The sequence below is a fragment of the Octopus sinensis genome, linkage group LG9 (assembly GCF_006345805.1).
Source record: "Octopus sinensis linkage group LG9, ASM634580v1, whole genome shotgun sequence".
Lineage (NCBI taxonomy): Eukaryota > Metazoa > Mollusca > Cephalopoda > Octopoda > Octopodidae > Octopus > Octopus sinensis.
The window spans coordinates 30,588,255-30,612,163 of NC_043005.1; the positions used below are offsets into that span (position 1 = coordinate 30,588,255).

Below are 23,909 nucleotides of genomic sequence, written 5' to 3' on the forward strand. Positions count from 1 at the left end.
TCTTTATTGCAGTAAATTTGACTTACAACTGTTTCCAGTAGTCATTTTAGGTTTGTTATTGATAAGTCTACTCAGTTATCATCTCTATGTATATTAAACCACAGTTTTACCTTTAAATTACCTACTACCATATACCTTATAACAGGATCATACAGAGTGAGGTAATATACCAGGAGTGCCTATGGATACATCTATCCCTTAGAAGGTTACATTACCTCTAACTTATATCTTACAATATATATATATCAGGTAGCCAAAAGGGCAGCTAGGTGTCAGGTTTACATAGCAAAAAGAATAGCTGAAGCTAAGAGATTTTCAAATGTTCTACAACATGAGGATCAGAGGCGTGAGGTGTTCAGGATTGCAAAGCAGTGTATCTGAGAAAATAGAGATGTGGTGGGTGAGAAATATCTGTGAATGGATAATGGTATGCTTGCACTTAGTGACTCAGAGAAGAAAGATGCATGGAAGTGTCACTATGAAAGGTTACTAAATGTGGAAAAGGAATATGAGGAGGAGAGTCTACCAAATATTGAACCAATTGAGAGACCAGCCATCAGGGTTGATAGCAGCATCATAGATAAGGCAATTAAGGACATGAAAACTCAACCATCCCATTTATATTCTGATCCCCATCCCTTGCATATATGTCCAGCATTTTGCCACCATCTCTATCCTGCTGTCTCCCACTCTCTCTCTCTCCTTCTCCTGCTCTTCCCTCAGGTTGGGTAACCATGTATTTCCTTTGCAGCAGCACACCTCTTTCTCTTCTCATACCTGATCTCTCTCTTTCATTTGCCAAGCATATATATATATATACACACACATGTGCATATGTATATATGTATGTGTATGTGTGTGTGTGTGTGTGTGTGTGTGTGTGTGTACGTGTGTGTGTATGTATGTATGTATGTATATATATATATATATTATATATATATATATATATATATATATATATATATATATATACCGGAGTAAACACATAAATGTGAAACAAGGTGGAAAAAAGAGTACTCAAATACCAGTGGTAGAGTAATATGCTTTATTTTAAGCAGCAGAAAATTCAACAAAATCTGTTACTCTGAGTTTCTCGTTGCCGTTCATCAGACAGTTTTGCTATATATATATATATATATATATATATATATATATATATATATATATATATATATGTTAGAAGGTTGGAGATGATGTACAGATATTTTATATTAGAAGAAATGAGGTACTCAGAAATTCGGATGGTTTTATATTTACAGATATTTATTTGTATATTACATGTTTTTATACATCATATAACTTATATCATATATCATATATATATATATATATATAGAAAGAGAGAGAGAGAGAGAGAGAGAAAGTGCAAGAAAGAAAGAGAAATGGTACTTATTTAATGAGATGAGAAATTATAGAAGAAATATTAGAAAAAAAAACAAACAGAAAAGAAAAAACAAAATAACAGACGAAATAAAAGGTGATTATGCTTAAATGTCAGCAATTAATCTTCCTGGGTCTCTTTCTCGAAAATATTTCCTGTAATTACTCTCCATCAAAAATTTATATAATTTTTTTCCTTATTTTTGTTAATTAATCATAGATATGTTTGCCAACATAAAGAATTGTACTGCGCCATTTCAAGAGGTTAAAAATTATACTAAAAACAAAATATAAAAGCATAAAGCGGGTAATGTTGTTGGGAGGTGGGGGAGGCGGAGCAGCTTTAGAACATATTAAATAAGGGAGTAAATTTATAGTCAAGTAGGGGCAAAATGTGTGTCTTCTCATTCATATGAATACATGAGTTCATGTATTAAATAGCTTTCTGAATTCTTTGCACTGATGCTTTTTATCTCTTTTCATGTTTGGATTCCATCAAACATGTTATCTTGTTCTTCTACATGCAGACGAAGACATGATAAATGCCAGGCATATACCTTTACAGGTTATATATATATATATATATATATATTGGCTATGTGGTAAGTAGCTTGCTAACCAACCACATGGTTCCGGGTTCAGTCCCACTGCGTGGCATCTTGGGCAAGTGTCTTCTGCTACAGCCCCGGGCCGACCAATGCCTTGTGAGTGGATTTGGTAGACAGAAACTGAAAGAAGCCTGTCGTATATATGTATATATATGTATATGTGTGTGTGTATGTGTTTGTGTGTCTGTGTTTGTCCCTCCAATATCGCTTGACAACCGATGCTGGTGTGTTTACGTCCCCGTCACTTAGCGGTTCGGCAAAAGAGACTGATAGAATAAGTACTGGGCTTACAAAGAATAAGTCCCGGGGTCGATTTGCTCGACTAAAGGCGGTGCTCCAGCATGGCCGCAGTCAAATGACTGAAACAAGTAAAAAAAAAAAAAAAAAAAATATATATATATATATATATATATATATATATATATAGGTACAGGAGTGGCTGTTTGGTAAGAAGCTTGCTTCCGAACCACATGGTTCCAGGGTCAGTTCCACAGCGTGGAACCATGGGCGGGTGACTTCTACTACAGCCTAAGGTCAACCAAAGCCTTGTGAGTGGATTTGGTAGATGGAAACTGAAAGAAGCCCAATGTATATATATGTGTGTGTGTGTGTGTGTTTGTCCCCTCTCCATCGCTTGACATCCAATGTTGGTGTGTCTACATTCCTGTAACTTAGCGGTTCGGCAAAAAGAGACCGATAGAATAAGTATGAGGCTTATAAAGTATAAGTCTTGGAGTTGATTTGTTCGACTAAATAACTGAAACAAGTAAATGAATAAAAGAATGATATTATTTACATTATTTACATTATTCATGGATATTTGTCCTCATCTTATTTGTTGTTAACACAATATTTCACCTGATATACTCTCCAGCCTTCATCAGGTATCTTGGGGAAATTTTGAACCTGGGTTCTCGTTCCTAAGGTATTTTTCAATATTATTATTATTATTATTATTATTCAGGTCACTACCTGGAATCGAACTCAGAATCTTAGGGTTAGTAGCCCATGCTCTTAACCACTACACCATATGCCCATGGGCATAGTGGTTAAGAGCGCAGGCCACTAACCCCAAGATTCCAAGTTCAATTCCAGGCAGTGACCTGAATAATAATAAGCCAGACATAGTCTTAATTGAGAAAGAAAGCAAATTATGCTGGATCATAGATACAGCATGCCCAGCTGACTACAAGGTATGCGATAAAGAAGAAAGAAAAGTCGATAGATATGACAGGTTAGCTTGGGCGATAAAGCTATTGTGGCCAGTGAAAAAGGTGGTAGTGATATCAATAATTGTCATAGCCCTGGGAAAGTGAGTAAAAATCTTGAGAAGTACATGGAACAAATAGGGGCTGCAATAAGGGTGGAGCACTTGCAGAAAACAACACTGCCTGGAACAGCTTGAATACTTCAGAAGGTGCTCGAAAAACAAGAGGTGTTACTTAGTTCACTGGTAGTGAACAGCTGACACCGTAGTACATCTACAGTGATAGAAGCTGTGCAAAGGCAATAATAATAATAATAATAATACCATCAAAAAATACCTCAGGAATGAGAACCCAGGTTCAAAATTTCCCCAAGACACCTGATGAAGGCTGGAGGGTATATCAGCCAAAATGTTGTGTTAACAACAAACAAGATGAGGACAAATATCCGTCAAATGTAAATAATGTAAATAATTCTCTTAAATATAGAACTGTAAAAGAATGGTGTTGGTTTGTATGGTTGAGAGAATTAAAAAGAGAGTTGCTTTCCAGAGATTATTAGAGGATGAAATTAGAAGTGATTGAAATTATGTAAACTGTTGTGTTATTGGTGGGGATGTTGGCCATTTAGGTGTAGAACAAAGGTATAAATATTTTAGTTTTTCTGTTCTTTATCTATGTTCAGCAGGCAGAAAATCATTCTCTGTAGTTATCAACCAGGGTATTTTTTGGACAAGATTTCATGTGTTTTAGTTGAACATAAAGTATAAAGGTTTTCATTACCACAATATTAAGAACTGTACAGGAAATAATTCATGTTAACATTTCACCATCTGGTGAATGGTTAATATTGTTGAATGTGTGTGTGTGTGTTTGTGTGTGTGTGTGTGTTTGTGTGTGTGCGTGTTTGTGTGTGTGTGTGTTTGTGTGTGTGTGTGTAGTATGTGCACGTATTTGTGTGTGTGTGTGTGTAGTATGTGCACATATTTGTGTGTGTGTATGTGTAGTATGTGTGTCTGTAGTATGTGCACATATTTGTGTGTGTGTATGTGTGCATGTATTTTTGTGTGTGTGAACATGTAGTTATGTGCATGTGTGTATGTGTGTGTGTGCATGTGTGTGAGTATAAATTTAAGTTAATCATATGTGACCCTACTAAATTTACTTTTATCAGATATATGATAGTTTTAATGTATGTATATATGTAAGTTTATATATATATGTGTGTGTGTGTGTGATATATATCGTATATACATGTACATATATATACATCATATATATATATATATATGTGTGTGTGTGTGTATATGGTATATATAGATATATATATATTTATATATATATACATCATCATCATCATCGTTTAATATCTGCTTTCCATGCTGGCATGGGTTGGACGATTTGACTGAGGTCTGGTGAACCAGATGGCTGAACCAGGCTCCAATCTGATCTGGCAGAGTTTCTACAGCTGGATGCCCTTCCTAACACCAACCATTCCAAGAGTGTAGTGGATGCTTTTACGTGCCACTGGCACAAGGGCCAGTTGGGCGGTATTGACAATGGCCACGCTCAAATGGTGATTTTTATGTGCCACCGGAACAGGAACCAGTCCAGTGACCACTCTGACAACGACCTCGCTCGAATGTTTTTTCACGTGTCACCAGCACAGTAAGGCAATGCTTGTAGCGATCACACTGGAATGGTGCTTTTTACTTGCCACCGGCATGGAAGCCAGTTAGCCACTCTGGCAACGATCATGCTCCACTAGCACGGATGCCAGTCATCGAATTCGATTTCGATTTTGATTTCACTTGCCTCAAAAGGTCTTCGCAAGCAGAGTTTAGTGTCCAATGAAGGAAAGATACACTTAACTGGGCTGGTTACACCACTGGCATAGGCCATGGGTTATGGTCTTACTTGGCTCACCAGATCTTCTCAAGCACAGCATATTTCCAGAAGTCTCGGTCACTAGTCATTGCCTCGGTGAAGCTTAATGTTCGAATGTCATGCTTCACACCTCATCCCAGGTCTTCCTGGGTCTACCTCTTCAACAGGTTCCCTTACTGCTAGGGTGTGACACTTTTTCATGCAGCTATCCTCATCCATTCTTGCCACATGACCATACCAGTGCAGTCTTCTCTCTTGCGCACCCCATCCTTAACACTTTCATTACCAACCCGGCTGAAACCACCTCTGGCTCTGTGGTACAAATGTCTTGTTTTCATAAGTTTGGATTTAAAATCTTCCACTATTGTTCCAATTTGTTCCTAACACTAGCTGAATGATAACTAAGTTATTTTACTAAATTCTTTGTTATATTTAAAATTGATTGAAACAAACACAGAGCATCTCAACAGAAATATAGTAACAAAAGGGTTAAAATACATAATAGAGAAATAATTCTTAAAATATATAATAGAGAAACAATTCTTAACCCTTTTGATACCAACCTGGCTGAAACTGGCTCTGGTTCTGAGTACAAATGTCTTGTTTTCAAAAGTTCTATATTAAAATCTTTCACCAAACCTTAGTTACAATTTATGTTCCTAACACTAACTTAATAACTAAGTTATTTTACTAACTTTTTTATTATATTTAAAATTAATTGAAAGAAACACAGAGCATCTCAAAATGAATACAGTAATGAAAGGGTTAAAGCATTCCTGCTGTTTATTTCAAAGAAACCTGTCTCTCCGTCAGGTGTTATAATTCTTGCTTTTGTATCTTCAGAAAGCTTTGTTATTGCATTGAGAAGATTTGGATGTCTATTGATATGCTCTAAGAATTTTGAGCATCTTGCCTCTGTGATTAGAATCAAAAGCCTTCTTGAAATCAACATACAGGATGATGGTTTTGCTATTATGTGCTTCGACCTCTTCAATTAACCTTCTCAGAGTCAGAATATGTATTGCTGTGGATCTACCAGGTTGAAACCCATTCTGATTTTGTCGTAGATGTTTATCAATTGCTTGGCTGTAGTCTGTTAAGCATCATTCTGTTGATGAATCTGGCTACTACTGAAGATAATGCAATGCCTTTCTAGTTCTTCTCATCGCTGAGATCTGGTTTGAGAATATGGAGCAGATCCAACACTGATAATTGCTTTGGCTTCAAGTTCTCTTTCAACAGTTTGTTTGCAAAGTAAAGCACAATTTCATCAAAATTGCATCTTTTCAAAACTTTGAGTTAAACATTATCTACCCCAAAGATTTACCTTGATTGATTTCTTCATCTAAATTCGGTATCATTAATGCCAAGGTTATTCAGCTACCATTCATATCTGAAATAAATCTCCAGAGTCTTCCAGGTCTTTTCGAGAACAAAATGTTGGTTACAAAAAAATCATTTTCAACAGAAAATTCATGTAGAAATCTGTTGTTCCCATTTGTGTGTCAGTGACATGCATGAATTGATATGTCCTGACCAAGATGTGCCTTTAAATCTCCAAGCACCAATGTTAAATTTTGCTTTGGCACAACATTCAGTTAATGCTTCACAGTGGTCTTCTGCTTCAGTTGGTGCATAGGTGATTATCACCATGGTTTTAGGATTGCCACTGAATTCTGCAATAAGGATTCTGTCGTTCACAGGTCTTACTTCAGCTAAAGTACCTTCTGCCATCTTATTGACAACAAATCCATCACCACCCAATGCTGCACCATTAAACGATCTCCATGCATCATGCACAATTTCGTCATCTATTACATCTAATACACTCAAGTTACATCTTTCGAAGTTCTCAGTTAATTCAATCCATTTCTCATTCTTTCTGAGCAGTCTTACATTATGAATTACAATTTGAGAAAATTGCTTGTAGTTCAGCAGTCTTTTCCCTTCAGTGTTGTTGTTGTTGTAATCCACTGTACCCCTTCCATCAGGATTTAAGGACACAACTTTAGCCTACCTCTTTGACTGAGGACAAGTTTTCCGCGTATTTTTGTTTCCTAAACATTTTTTACACCCGTTGCAGTATTTATTTATTTATTTTTTTATTTTCGTTTCCAGGTAATATCGTAAGCATTAACCCATTCGACTAACACCCTTTAAGGTGGTGCCTCAGCATGGCCGCAGTCAAATTACTGAAACAGGTAAAAGAAAAAAAAATGATAGACATCGACACAGCTATAGGAGTGATCCTCCATCTATTGTGACTGTTTCTTCATAACTATCTTTAAAATGTCTCTAATGAAATTTTCCCAGAGACACGTCTCCAAAGGTACATTACAACTACCTTTGAAAATTTGGGGGAAAATGCGGCGGGGGTCAGCTTCAGATCCTTCAACTTCTACTCCATTCATCCCCGCTCAATTTTCATTTATATCTTTTTATCTTACTCTCAAAAATGTATCTTGAAAATTTCATTTAAAAATAAAAAAATAGGCACATAACAAATTCCTGTGGGGAGGGATGATCTTCCACGTGATATTTTTTTTCGAATTTCTCTTGTCACACAGTCTGTAGCATTTAAAATATCTCTGGAAAATTTCATGACAAAATATGCGTTCTTAAGGAAGTTATGTTGGTAAACAATTTGACGGGGGTGGGACACACTTTTGGAAGTTATGCCAATGAAATGCAGACAATTGATAACTCACGAGTTTACAAGTAAACTCACACATACATACGCACACAGATTCATATAAACAAACACACTGACACACAGATGCACACACACACACATACATACATACATACATACACATACGTATAGATCCATGCACGCGCACACACATAAATTTAGTTTCCAATTATCTCCTTTCTACACAAAAACCTCCTGTGTTTTCCCTCTTTCATGTTTACATCGGCGTAAGTGTTTGTTGAGAGTATATGTGTGTATATGTATCTATGAGTCGATATGTGTGTGTTTATATGTAAGATGTGTGTGTGTGTGTGTTTATTCTGAGCACTGTACACAATGTTTATTATTATTATTATTATTATTCTAAGCTAAAGCCAAGACATGAAACCTTTTAACACAAATGCCAAAAAACATAAAACGCGCCATGCAAGACCAGCAACATGTAGCACAGCCTCTCGTGCTACAGTAACCACTGCTACATATAACCATCACCACAAGCACAGCACACCCTCCCATATAACCATCACCACTACCGCATGGTTCCACGTAATCCCCCACCACTACCACATCGTCCCAAACAACCGTCACTGATATCTCGCCTGCCTCACCACACTACCATCATAACAATAGAAAGTTTCTATAAAAATGACAAAATTTCAACATACCAGGCTAAGACTTAGGAAGATCTCGCCAACATCAGCTCCGACAAAGTAGCAGCGACTGGCAACGACTAACTACGAATTCCCCAACACAATCACCGGTTCAACCCACCACTACCACCACCGCCGCCGCCACCAACATAATCACTCCCGACTCAACTTCAACATATTAACACCACTCATCACCACCACCACCACCGCCGCCGCCGCCGCAAGCACACGTTCAAAGCATGTATGTTTGTGCAGCAGTGGATTTGCGGTGGAGGATGGGGGGGATATAACGAGCGAAGTGTGTGTGTGTGTGTGCGTGCGTGCGTGTGTGTGTGTGAGAAGTGTACAGGAAGAATGAAACTTAACACGCTACCGAAACGGCTGACGACAGAACGAAAGAGAGCTAATGAGTGTGTGTGGAGAGAGAGGTAGAAATATAGAGAGGGGGAAAAAAAAGACAGTGAGAGTAGAAGCATAGAAGCCGATGACAGGTACCCGGTGAAACAAACACGCGCGCACACACACGCGCATAAACAAATAAATAAATAAAACCCTCCTTCTTTCCCGAGCGTCCAATAATACTTTATTTGTTTATTTGTTCCACGTCCTTGCGTTGTTGTGTTTTTTTGTTTTCTTGTTTGGATTAACTTTATATATATATATTTATATATATATGTGTGTGTGTGTGTGTGTGTGTGTGTCTCTTACACACAGACACACGCACATGTTATTGTAGAGTGAGAAAGAGACAATAAAATAGGGATGAAGAGGGGGTATGATATCTGATAGAGAAAGTGTATATATATATATATATATATATATATATATATATATATATATATATATACACACTTTCTCTATCAGATATCATATATATATATATATACACACACATATATATATATTATATATATATATATATATATATATATATATACACACTTTCTCTCTCTTCTGTCTCTGTCTCTGTCTCTCTCTCACACACACACGATGAGACAGGCAGTCATATACATCGCTATATCAGATATCATACCCCCTCTTCATCCCTATTTTATTGTCTCCTCTCTCGCTCTACAATAACGTGTGCGTTTGTCTGTGTAAGACACACACACACACACACACACACACACACACACACACATATATATATATAATATATATATATATATATCATTTGGCGTAAAGACAGCGATAGACTGTGTGAAGTGAAATGACTTTCGCGTCGGTCAGAGAGACCACACCCTGATATGGCACCAGAATATGAAAGGCGAGTTCCTTTCCTATCTCACTTTCTGAGATTTTCTGTTTTTTACTTCTTTATTTTTACTGCCTTTCTTAACATCTGAACTAGTTATTCTTTTACTTGTTTCAGTCATTTGACTGCGACCATGCTGGTGCACCGCGCCTTTAGTCGAACAAATCGACCCCAGGACTTAGTTTTTTAAGCCTTGTACTTCTTATATCTGTCTCTTTTTCTAATTTACAGGGATGTAAACACACCAACATCAAGCGATGGTTGGGGGACAGACACACAAATACATACACTTACACATACACGATGGGCTTCTTTCAGTTTCCATCTATCAAATCCACTCACAAAGCTTTGGTCGGCGCGCAGCTATAGTAGAAGACACTTAGCCAAGGTGTCACGCAGTGGGATTGAACCCGGAACCATGTAGTTGTGAAGCAAGCTTCTTACCGAGATGTACTTGCATAGCGAGTGACTTGATCTGAGATCGTGTGCTGAAACGAAAACAATTGCAGCGTGGAAGGTGTTTATAAGCCATTTAAGAAACACACAAAAGCCGTTCGATTCACTTCAACATTTAAGTTTAATTTGTCAAAATATTTTCGTCGCTAAAATCCGCGACCTGTTCACTGACAAAAATCCGTGCTGCACATGAAAGTCCAAATCTGTAAGCTTCTTACCATACAACCACTAAGCAATTAGCGATGAGCTCATCCTAAAATAGGCAACGAGTATCAAAATTAGACTGAATTGTTATTATCAGTCCGAATGTGATGCACATTCGAACTGGCGAACAGGCTACTCACAGCATTCTGTCATGGAGAAATATACCTCGCTTGTTGACAAACGGTGCGTCAACAAGATCGGCTCGCAACGCCATTTACCTAGACTGTGAAATACTAACATTTCGGAGTAATTTATCTCTTCATCGGTCACCTCATCATCCCCTCTGTCTTCGTCTATAAATTGGTGTGATAGACTGTCTCACGCATGTCAAACCTTTTTTCACTAGCGCCTTGTTTCTTTTTCAAGCCCTTCCCCTTCCTTACTACGATTCGTGTCGCTCATTTTTTCTTTCTTTTTTTTTTTTTCAATCTACATATATTAAGGTCTGGCCAGAGTATTTTAATTCCGGGTTGTAGTGTGACGCGGGTAACTGCTTTCCACAGCATCACCCTATAAAAAACGATTACTACAAGCTAAGATGCATTGTATTCAGCTGTTTATTTACGTATTCATCTTGGGCGCATATAAGAGAGAGAGAGGGTGAGCGAGGGAAAAAGAGAGAGAGAGGGAGAGAGATGACGATGTTTTTATTGCGATTGTAGCTAACAAGCAGTTTATAATATTTTTCTTCGAGTTAATAATTACAATACAAAGACTAAAAGCTGCAGAGATGTATTTATCGCTCCCTACCGTCCCCTTTGCACCCAGTACCCAATAAAATTTTCTACCAGCCAGTGGCGTAGCTCAAAGGGAAACAAGGGGAGCGCTGGCCTTTGAAGAACTTTCTGGAGTCATTACTTTATTCGACCAACCGTTCATGTTTTTGAAGCGGTTTGCTCAATCGTCCGCTGATATCTGAAGACCCAAAAACAAACCCTGACCTCATAACCTCTCGACATTAAACGATCCCACGAAGTTTCATATTTTTCACGTCACACCTACTTCGAAGTTTCAGACATACTGACATTGTTACTGAGACACAAAGCTAATGGATGAAGGCACTAGCGTAACTAGTGAGGCTGGGGCGGTCCGCCCCGGGCGGCACTTTTGGATCTGCTCTAGACAATATGTGCTTTTTGTGGGGTCCGGGGTCAGCAAACTGGAGGGCCGCCCCGGGTGGCACACACTCTTGCTACGCTAGTGGATTAAGTATATAATTACATATTTGAAATATTTCGTGTAATATTAGAGAAAAGAGTAAAAAAATTGTTGGGTATGTGTCGCAGTGCCTTTTTTCATATGTTCGCTCACTCTAACTTTAGAACCTGGTTACGCTACAGCTACAAACCCCTTCCCGGAGTAAGGGACAGTACTTCATCCTTTGAGAAGCACAAGTCCAAAATATAGTACAAAAAATGTAGGAAATTGAAGGATTTTTTTTTTTCATAGAATAACAAGGACAGATTACAGATATATTTTTATTATCACACAAAAAATATATACCTCTTCCGATCTTATTGGTTAAATAATGTAATAACAGAACTCATTGTTAAATATTATCTGGTTTATTGCCTTCTATACATGAGTATCATATTTTCCTGGCTTCCCTATTTGGCATTCAAGAATGATTTAATTCCTCCACCTGATTTACGAAGTTTTATCATTTCTGTTCTCAAGTTCAAGTGACAGTAGAGACAACTCTACTGAACTGTACCCCTGATGGGGACTATTATTTGCAAGAACCTATTTGTTAAATTGACGCTGGCAGTACACAGTATTAGGTAAGTTGCGCATGAAGGTGAGAATGGCTACATTAAAATTTACGTAAATTTCCATATCTTTTATCACCCGTAAAATATTCATTTACATATGTAGAATTATTTGAATAAAATAACATACATGAGATAGTGAATGTAACGGTTAAAAAGTCTTTGCATAAAATATTTTAGTTGTTTATATGAAAACAGTCTATGGTTATCAATGACAGAATAAGAAGAAAAAAATGAGAACACCTATCACAAACGTGACCGACAGAGTTCTGTATAGTACTTGAGGTTGTTCTGTTTGGGAATTCAGTATTCTAGCTTTTTATAACACTAGGTCAAACTTCTAGACCCTTCAGTAGAACTATTCTCTGGGAAAATTCACAAAACTTACTTCCAAGTCAACCACTTATTTAGTTACACAACAGCCGATCTAAAAGGTTGAACCATGTACACTTAGGTGTTGATGCTTTTTACAGAAACATAACTAATTTCCAGAAGTTAGTCTTGCCTTTTGTGGCAATTTAGTTGGGACGTGATCCTAAACTGGAGAATCTAAACGATATGGTTTAAAACTCGACAGAAACTTCGCTTCACCGATTTTTCTAATAGCTTTTCAACCTCGCTCAATCACTAGAACTTGAACTGTTACAACTTATTCTTCAAACAATACTTTCAAATGGTTTTATGAGATGGCCATATTGATGTTTATACTTAAGTAAGATGAAGCAACTACTGAATATATGACTAACTCTTAGCAGTGGAGGGCCTCAGCAGATGCAATTAACTTATGTTAATGCTTACGAAACCTAAGATATGAAAGTTACAATTTATCTGAAAAGGATTCAAAACAGTAAGAGCATTTTCAGCATCCGTTTCCTCCACTAAGTTCAAGTCTCTCATTGATATGGTGCCAAATAGCAGCAACAGGAAAGTCATCAAGAAACATATTTTTTAAATTCCGATTTTCATTCTCATATAACCGATGCTTTTTCACATTTTCTTCTAAGTACTTTATTGAAAAACCACTTTATAAGCAACTAAGAAATCGTTATATTTAGATTTTGCCTCCTCACTAAGTTTTAAATTACTCTAAATCAAAACAGAAATATCTCGGATAGATAATTATTCAGCTGCTGCCCTGAAGCAGACTTCAAATCTATCTAGTATTAATAGCAACAGGTCCATCAACCATAATATTTTAGAAGATCTTTAATGATATTTTTATCGCTGTCTTTCTCATTCGGTTCTCTCAATGGTATGCAATATCTAAACATCACTTACGAGAGTGTAGAACAGATTGTAAGTCTAGTCTAGGCCATTTCTTTCTTACGGACAGCATTACAGGACATAACCATGCATGGTCTATTGTGAAGGTCTCTATAGGTTGTCCTTGATCATATGTGCCTGGTAAGTTCCTCACCAGAGCGCTTGTCTGGACAGGATTTATGGAAAAACCACCAATTGCCCATACATGCAAATTCCACTCCACCTCTCTCCATGCAACCAATTATGTTCAAGGGAAAAGCAACAGCCAATAGAACTTGCCACCAGTGACGTTCCATGAAGTGCCACGAGAATGTAAACAACTGGAGTGGCTATCGAATCCAGAACGGTGGCGAATCAACCTTTTACAGCCATACACACATACAACATATATATGCAATCATAATCATACATACCGATGTTATATATATATATATATATATATATATATAGAGAGAGAGAGAGAGAGAAGAGAGAGAGAGAGAGAGAAGAGAGAGAGAGAGAGAGAGAGAGAGCAATCAGTAAGTTGTCATAATAATACTCAGAGATTCAAATACCGGAGCTAGAAACTTCTAGGCATTTTTCATCATGTATAAAATAGAAAATTACTGTTTGTAAATATCTCAACGAGAGACATTCAGTAACAGTACTCTAAAGTAAAGATTATTTGGCAACATAACGTGGCAGTCTTGGCTAGGACGAATGCTACTGCTATTTAACCGCAAGAAACATCGTCAGCCAACTGGAGATGATGTTTCCTCGGGCTAAATAGCAGTAGCATTCGTCCTAACCAGGACTACCACGTTATGTTGGCAAATAATCTTTGCTATATATATATTTATAGACACACACACACACACCTACACACACACGAACACGGCTGTAGATGATATCCTTTACCCGAATTTGTATACTTATTTAATCATTTTTACCAAATTTATTTACCCCCAGAATGTTTAAATTTTGAACTCTCATCCGTCATTTCATATAACGATTGGAACCGTTCGTTTTGGAAGCCCTTACCTTGGATTTTTGTTCTTTATTTGTCACTTCTCCTCTCGGTACCTGAATCCAACGTACATGATGCAGAGTTTTTACATATAACTTTTACATGTACTTAATTTATCGACCCTGGAAGAATGAAAGGCAAAATCGACTTCGGCGGAATTTGAACTCAGAACGTAAAGACGTAAAGACGTTCTGAGTTCAAATTCAGTTTCTGCCAGTACGCCGCCTTGTACAGAGCATGATATTAAATAATAAATGAACGACTCAAAAACAGGAATAACATAATGACTTTAATTACCTTACAGCTGTTTCTGTTTAAGGAAATGCGCGCAAAGAACTGAATACCAGCGCAACATATTACAGCTTCTTGAGAGCCACTGGTTCTGAGGAAGCCATAAGATAGCACAATGAGTATTTCTGTAATCAAAAACTATTTCGTTTTTGTATTTGGCTTGCAAAATTCTGGATGTGAGCTTGTGTGTTGAAACATTTCTTGTTGCATGTTGGAAGGGCCAGTATGCCAATAATAAACACACGCACCGGTTCTATTTTTCGTCTTTATTACTTGTTAGTCAGTTGGTTAACTATTTAACCAATTAACTAATCGATTGTTTGATTAATCGTTCTGTTATTCAATCAGTTAAAGTTCTTTCGTCACCATTTGCGACCTCGTCAATGACATGCTCTCTCAACACCAGGTCAGTTTTTGGTCTGCCTGTCTCTTAGCTTCAAGGTTCTATATATTAATAGTTGTATGGATGTGAGTGAGAGAGAGGGAAAGTGTGTGTGTGTGTGAGAGAGAGAGAGAGAGAGAGAGCGCGCTTTCATATGTGTGTACGCTTTTATGTTTGTGTGAGTGTCTATGTGTATCTATGTGTGTGTATGCGCGCACGGATACGCATTTGTGTGGCGTAGTTGTGAGTAAATGTGCTAAAGGGGTATGTGTATGTGTGTGTGCGCGCGCTTTCGTATTTGTGTATGGTGTGGATTTTGTGGACGGTAAAATGTTTATATTTTCATCTATTTTATAGTTAATGCTTCTTTCTTTTTTATTAGACTCTCTCTCTCTCTCTCTCTCTCTCTCTCTCTCTCTCTCTCTCTCTCTCTCTCAATAAAGTCTTTGTCCATGTCATTCATATTCTATTATTTAAACGTCAAATGTTAAAATTAAACACAAATAAACGAAAAGTTAGAAAGCAACCCGCCACCTCACCCCCAAAAAAGAAAACCGTTCAAGAAAAACCGGTCCCAAGTTACGTAAGCGACCTGCTCTCAATGAAGTGAATAGTTGCAGGGTTCGAGTGTTGAGCTAAAAAACATTATTTAAGAGACATAAGACGTATCAGTCTGCCTCGTGGTCAAAGTGGAGAAGACGTTGCCCCGGACGCAACATGTTTTTTTTTTCCACTAGAGTTCCGGACCCCAGTTATGAACTCATTTGCATACAGCCAATCAGAGCTCAACTAGCAAACTAATTTATGAGTGCATAACAAGTGATGGGTGATAAGATAAGGTCACTTGGGCAAGGAATGACCATGGTTCTTTTCTCTTTTAAGAATGCTTGTTGTTCTTGTTCTTGTTTCAACCGTGGCTGTCTCTCGTAGTTATTTGTTGTTTATTTTGAAAAACCGTAAGGGGAGAGGGTTGCAAGCACATCACCCTCTGCCCATATTTCCCTATCCACATCTTTACCATAAGGGGCCCCTAACAAAATCCAATAATTGGTATAAAATCAGGCATAACATGGTGGCGATTGGTCGTCTTACAACACCGTTCTTCGTCTTGAGTTTACTTGGTAGAGTGTGTTTGTTAACTTGACAACAAAGTCAAGGTGATCTTTGATTGGCTGTATGCAAATGAGTTCATTGCCAGGATCTGGAACTCTCGTGGAAAAACATTTAGCGTCCCGAAAATTTGAGAATAAGATGCACTTGAACAGCCACTCCAACACACGGGGCTCGCACTTGCAGATTAGCCATCTCTGCTCTGAAAGCAGTGAGCAGGGATGTGGCCCGGGGTCCAAGAACGCCGGGGTCCTCACCGCCTGGATTAGAAGCTTTCTACAAGATACTGTCTATTGCAGAACAGCATTTCCTCTGACTACATGACACTGTCAAGTCTAGTATGTCTTAAAGAACACTTAGCTACTTCCTTCTACATTCGAGTTTTCTTGACAACACAGGCACGTTGGTTGTGTGGTTTAGCACTGCGTAGCAGCACTTTGGACAAGTGTCTTCTACTGTAGCCCTGGGCCAACCAGCGCCCTATGAGTTAACCTGGCAGACGGAACCTGTGTGTGTGTGTGTTGTGTGTGTGTGTGTGTGTGTGTGTGTGTGTGTGTGTTGTGTGTGTGTGTGTGCGTACGTGTGTGCGTACGTGTGTATGTGTGTCTTTGTGATTGTTCGAATATACCATTCAAGCCAAGAGAGACCCAACAACCAGTGACGATCGTTCCGTGCCTCTCACGCGCTCTTTCAATGCTTCTCACTTGTAAGACATTTTTGAAACGACAAACGGGCACCTAACAAACATTCAACTCTTCCAAAACAGCCACAACACAAAATAAAGGTGGGCCTATCCACTCTCACCCCGACAATTACACCTTTCTAGTTCTCACACCATAGAAATAGAGATAAAACACTCTCGGGTAAGATCTCATGCTGCTCCTTCGACCCCAAACTTTCCATACACATAGGCTGCAATTCGTAACCTAAAAATGCTTGGTACCTTTTTGTTATCTCACCCCATAAAAAAAAAAATAGGTAATTTCTCCCTACTAAAAAAAATGCTTAACCCTCAATAAAACAAAAAAAAAATGAAAAAATGAATAAACGTGAAAAGTGAAAAGATTAATCATCTTATTGAATTTGATAACATTTTTATAACAAATCCTACCATTCCTATTGAGGGGGCCAAACGTCAACAATGTGTTGAAGTATTGAATCAAAAGGATCTCTTTTGATCCAATCTCTTGTCGCCATGTTAACTCAACTTTTTAATGGGGAGAAAACCCAATTTTTTAATGGCAATTTTTTAATGGGGGTGAGATAACCAAAAAGTACCAAATGCTTCACACAGAAACATATATTTATCCTTTACTTATTTTAGAATGTGGGGTGTATGTGTGTGTGTGTGTGAGTATGTGTGTGTGTGTGTGTGTGTGTGTGTGTGTGTGTTGGTGTGTGTGTGTGTGTGTGTGTACTTGTTTGTTTTCTTTGGAAATTGTATAATTGTAATTGTGTATGTGTTTCTAAACAGTTGCTTCATTAATTACTTTTGTCATTTCTCAAATTTTCCAATAACAACATTCGGACATGTCTTCGAGGGAATGTTTATGCGATCGTTTGGTTAGCTAGAAACAGCAACAAAATCTCCCTCAAATAAACTGTACAGTCATAGTGCTTAAAATATATGAAAAAGTGTATTAAACCATAGACACACCGTCTGAATAAAATCCAGGATAGTCCTCAAGTAAAATACATAACTCTACGCGAACATCATCATCAGCAACAAAACAGAGGCAATATCTACAGAGGAGTAGGTTTAAAGAATGCTGGAGGTCAGTTAAAAGCCTCTGTTTCGTACTTTGCTGAAGACACTGAGCTGGATTTATTTAATTTCACATCCCTCCTGGACGGAACGCCAATCACTCACAGGGTTACTCATTTAAAGCTGAGCGTTTTGGAGCGACGTGAAATGAAGCGTTTTGCTCAAGAACACAAGGCATTGCCCGGTCTGGGAATCGAAATCACGATCTTGCGATACGTGAATGGAACACCCTGACCACAAGGCCACGTACCTTCACTTAAATATCCGGCTTTCATTAATCTATGGTGCAATTATTCGTGTGAGGGACGAGGAGAGAGACGAGGAAAGAGGGGAAGGCAGAGCTCGACCTCGCCACAGGAGAGGAAGGAGAGAGGAGAAGAAAGGGGGAGAGGGGTGACAGAATGCGACCATGGCAGGTTTAAGCGAAATAAACATGAAAACAAAATCTTAGGGACCTTCGTTGGGGTGTATAAGAGGAGGTGTCAGCAGGTAGATTGGTGCGAAGGATGGGAACAGAAAGCTAGGGGAGGGTCCATGGACATCTGACGGGTGCCTCTAGAAGCGTAGCTAAGAGATGAAGAGGGTTCCGCGCTCAAGCGATACTTTTATGAGGGAGGCAATTTTGGGTTTATTGCATAAGTCTGTATATACATATACACATACACCGAAAAAACACAAAACACAGACCTACGCACAGCTGTCTACGTCACAAAATAGCTTTCTACGTCACACTAAGATAATGCACTTAATTATTTCAAATGAAAACAAACAATACGATTGGTTAAAATTCGCAGATTTAATCTACGTTTAAAGTTATAAAATACATTTTTCTCAAATAAACAAGTTGAAACTAGTGTTTTCTTTTGAGACACTCTACCAGTATACGAAGTTTCAAATTATTTAGTTAACTAGAAAAATCTGACAATCAGGCCTTGAAAAGGAAAAGATCCAAGGAGGATAGTTTTCTTTCGAAGACTCCTGAGGTATCCTATATTCGAGTAAGTAATGACGGAACGTCTACTGCAGGGTGCGAACGCAGCACATTCTACAGAACGGTTGCGTATTTCGTTATCCGAGCAGCCACTTCGTTTCGATAAGGAATTTTAATTACTGAGATATTACTAACATATCTATTTAGGACAATGGCCTCTGTGTGAGACCCCTCTCTCCCTCTGAATTGTGAATGACTGAACAGATAACAAGGCCGGCAAAATGAAGTGAAGGGTATTCACTTCATTTTGCCGGCCTTGTTATTTGTTTTGGTTACGTGTGTGTGTATTTATATATTCATTTCTATGCATACATATATGCATGCATATTTTACACACAGACACACACACACACACACACACACACACACACACACACACACACACACACACACACACACACACACACAGGCTGCGATGGGTAATTTTTACATTTTTAATTTCTCGCATACGTCTTTTTTGTTTTTGATTTTGTCTACAACACAGTATGGTAGGGTCTGTTGGGCACCGTCTGTGAGAAAAACAGCACCATGACGCAATTCACTCTGCCAGAAATTTAGAAACGATATGCTGTACTACTTTGCATTAACGCCGGAAGCTCCAATACAAACATTTCACAGTGTTTGGGTTTCAATCTGAAGACAGTGCAATCTGAGGACCTGTACCGAGAGAGATAAAAATCAAACATCCAGTCAACATCGTGGTGTTTGGAGTGATCACTAGTGATGGAGACGTTATGCCTCTATTCCTCTTACCACACGGCCTCAGACTCAACGCGAAGGCCTACTTCAAGGGGTAGTGCTGCCCTGGGTCAAGAGGGTGACTGCTGGAAGACTCTATGTCTAGCAACACGACTCCGCCCTATGCCACACAAGCAGGAGAACCCAGTCATGGCTGTCAGATAATTTTTGCGACCACATCACTCCTAACATCTGGCCACCTAACTCCCCAAACTGCAACCCCCTTGATTATTATATGTGTGGCGCAGTTGAGCGAGAGACCAAACAAAACTCCTTGTAACACACCTAAGATAGACAGAAGGCAAGGATTACGACAGCATTCACCAACCTAAACAAGGAGACCGTCCAGAAGAGTTGCAGAAGACTCCGAAGTTGTCTGGAGGCCGTGGTTGAAGCCAATGGTGATTTTATTGAACAAATATTTTCTCTTTAGTATTTCAAGATATTTTTATGTAATTTTGGTAAATAAATCTGTTAAAATGAGATGTCTATGTTATTTTCATTTTTGCGTAATTTAGACGACAGTTTATTCACACACACACACACACACACACACACTCTATATATATATATAATATATAATATATATATTATATATATATATATATATATACATATATATATATATATATATATATATACTTTATTTAAAGCAGCAGAAAATTCAACAAAACCTGTTACTCTGAGTTTCACGTTCCCGGAACGTGAAACTCAGAGTAACAGGTTTTGTTGAATTTTCTGCTGCTTTCAATAAAAGCATATTACTCTACCACTGGTATTTGAGTACTCTTTTTTCCACCTTGTTTCACATTTATGTGTTACTCCGGTATATGTATATTATAATTATATATATATATATATATATAGAGAGAGAGAAGAGAGAGAGAATACAATAAGAGGCTTTCAAATAGGAAAGCGTTGTGCTAGAGACAGTAGAAATCTCAAGACCACAAAGAAGGATAAATTCACGAAAGGATGAAAATTAAGAACGTTTACCATCTCAACTATTTCCCAGACCACGGTTTCTAACTATTTCTAGCAAAAAAATATTCGCTGTAGGCCAGTTTCGCTAGGCCACTAGTAATAATATTTTATTATTACCCTATTTTTATTATTATATATATATATATATATATATATAATAATATATATATATATATATATATATATATATATATATGTATGTATGTATGTATGTATGTATATATATATGGAAGAGGATTTGAAAATGCAGAGGTCTTTTAAAGACGGTTATTGACTTGACCGGTTTCACTTCTTTTAAAAAGGATTTTCAAAAGTAAAATGCAAGGCTTTGTATAGCCTTTGTGGTGTTAAAAATTAGTTAACAGATGTATTAAAATACAGTGATAGAGTCTTTGACAATGATAAGAAAATATTAAGAGCCACTTTATGTTTAAACAGTTTATATAGAAATGTTCAAAATAGGCAGTAAAATAAGTTCATAATTGTTTGTAAGGATTTTAGGGGAACGACCAACCTTTTTTCTTGAGCTCCAGTCTTGTGTTTTGCAAGGATGGTTGCTATTTTTAAATAGTATGGGAGGTTGATTGGTTGGAAGGGATCAATCACATGATCTGATTTCGAACAGTTCATGGAATCAAAAAGATTTCTTTGTTTCTGGACTAGTCTGTCATGGTTCGGTGGTTTTTCGACTGGTCTAAGATTTCAAGATGGTGTATGTATGTGTGTGTGTGTGCATGTGTTTGTGTGTATATATGCTTGTGTATGTGTGTGTATATATGTTTGCTCGTGTGTGTGAATGTGTGCGTCTGTGTGTGTGCGCGTGTGTATGCTTGTGTGTTATGTTGTGCAGGTAAGCAAGCTTCTTACCACACAACCACTCCTGCGCTGATATATATATATATATATATATATATATATATATAAAAGGGCTTAGTAAAATAAATTACTTTGCCGCATACTGAACTCATTAGAAATAGCAGCTAAAAAAACTTTTTTAAAACTATTTCCAATACTTAAAGAAAACCTCTCTCATATAGTGTTTGCTCAATTCAACTCACGCAAATATGGGGTGTAGAGACATTAAAAATCAAGTGCAAAGGTTATTTGAGACGTACGTTTCAAGATTAGTCAAAATTCGACATTTCTATCATCAGCTCAGAACTCCCTGGTTTGGATTTGAAAACACTGAAAGTAGGAGCATACCCTTTCGGCTTCCTCTCGCTTCTGAAGATCTGCTCGTAACTAACAGTGCCAACAAACTCAAAAATGCAAGCGAAGAATTCTCTGCTCTCCCCTTTCGAGAGGAAGCCGAAAGGGTATGCTCCTACTTTCAGTGTTTTCAAATCCAAACCAGGGAGTTCTGAGCTGATGATAGAAATGTCGAATTTTGACTAATCTTGAAACGTACGTTCTCAAATAACTTTGCACTTGATTTTTTAATGTCTCTACCCCCATATTTGCGTGAGTTGAATTGAGCAAACACTATATGAGAGAGGTTTTCTTTAAGTATTGGAAATAGTTTTAAAAAAGTTTTTTTAGCTGCTATTTCTAATGAGTTCAGTATGCGGCAAAGTAATTTATTTTACTAAGCCCTTTTATATAATGTAATAATTTGAATTCGCCTTAAATGGTCCCTTTGCATACTGAATACTTGGTGAAATTGATTAATTAATTATTTACCCTCAATTGTTGAAATTATAATTCATCTCTCTCTATATAATGCCGCGGATTTTACCGAAAAAAGCATAGTGTTTACTGATTTTAACCCACGCTGGTATACATATAAGAATCCAATACCTTCTGAGTAAAATCCAATAGTTTTTAAAATTGGTCATTCCAAGTATAGAGTTAATACACTGTTTTTAAATCAAGGGTTTTATTTAAAGTGACCTAAAAATAGGGAGTGTATTAGTAGGTGATATTGCTGCTACTATAACTGCTGCTGCTGCTGCTGCTGATGATGATGATGAATATTAGTGGTTGAAAATAAACATATAAAATAAACATAGGCAAAAGAATGAAAAATCTAATAATAATTTAACATTACTTGAAAAGGTAGTGGGTAGCGAACTTCTTCAGTACTTCAGGGAGTGACGACCCTGCCTGACACGAGTTCCGGGCTCAGCTGGCTCCGGCTGACAGTACCCGGTATGGGCCCCTATCCAGGGTTACGGAAAGGAGACAACCTTCAAAGAAATCCGGAGTGGAGCTCCGAAGGCGGTCTAGTGTTCGACTCGACACTCTTCCGGCAGCTCCTGCAACCAACCTGACGATTAGAAGTAGACTACTTTATGCGCAACTCAATTGTCTCCCGAGACAAAAAGGATGCCAACAACAATTAGTAGGGTCAAATCGAAAACAGGAAGAGAGAAATAAAGAAAGAGAAAAAGAAGAGAAAAAAAAGAGAAAAGGAGAAGAAAGTAAAAAGAAAAATAATAAAATAATAAAATAATAAAAAATAAAAAACCGGAAGAGAAGAATAAAGAAAAGAAAGAAAAAGAAAAATGAAAAACAATATAGATAAGGGAAGGTGTACCAGTTAGTGGCCAGTGGAGATAATTTGAAGGTAGGAGTGGGGAGATGAAGAGTGGTAAGGAGCCAAAGGTATTATAGTGTAAAAAGATAGAAGGAATGGGGTGATAAAAGGTAAAGGAGTGACAAATGTGTAGAGATAGAGTCTAAGTGATGGGGCAGAGAGAGGGTTAGTGGTAATGAATGAAGAATTTAGGAATCTAGATGGTTTGGCAGGTCAATGGTTAGTAATATAAGAAAATATATATATGAAGATATATACATGAGTGGCTGTGTGGTAAGTAGCTTGCTTACCAACCACATGGTTCCGGGTTCGGTCCCACTGTGTGGCACCTTGGACAAGCGTCTTCTACTATAGCCTCGGGCCGACCAAAGCCTTGTGAGTGGATTTGGTAGATGGAAACTGAAAGAAGCCCGTCGTATATATGTATGTGTGTGTGTGTATGTGTGTGTGTGTGTGTGTGTGTGTGTGTGTGTGTGTGTTTGTCCCACCAACATCGCTTGACAACCGATGCTGGAGTGTTTACGTCCCCGTAACTTAGCGGTTCGGCAAAAGAGACCGATAGAATAAGTACTAGGCTTACAAAGAATAAGTCCTGGAGTCGATTTGCTCGACTAAAGGCGATACTCCAGCATGGCCACAGAAGGTTATTAGGATTACCTAAGGGGTATTGTGGAAAGGAAATGTACTGTATGGTCGCTTAGGCATTTGGATTTGTGGCAGCATTTGAATGTGTGAAA

At 37.8% G+C, this 23,909-nt stretch overlaps 1 protein-coding gene across 2 annotated transcripts in view; it reads right to left on the reverse strand.

Annotated features, from left to right (window-relative positions):
- Positions 1 to 23,909, reverse strand: part of LOC115215840 (multidrug resistance-associated protein 5) — a 125,120-nt gene that overhangs the window by 98,108 nt on the left and 3,103 nt on the right. The window contains exon 1 of one of the 2 annotated variants that reach the window (XM_029785170.2): positions 8,438 to 8,592. The exons of the other annotated variant lie outside the window; for it this stretch is intronic. The gene's annotated coding sequence lies outside the window, so the exon portion shown is untranslated. Of the gene's footprint in view, positions 1 to 8,437; positions 8,593 to 23,909 lie in introns of those variants that run through there. 2 annotated transcript variants of the gene reach the window in all.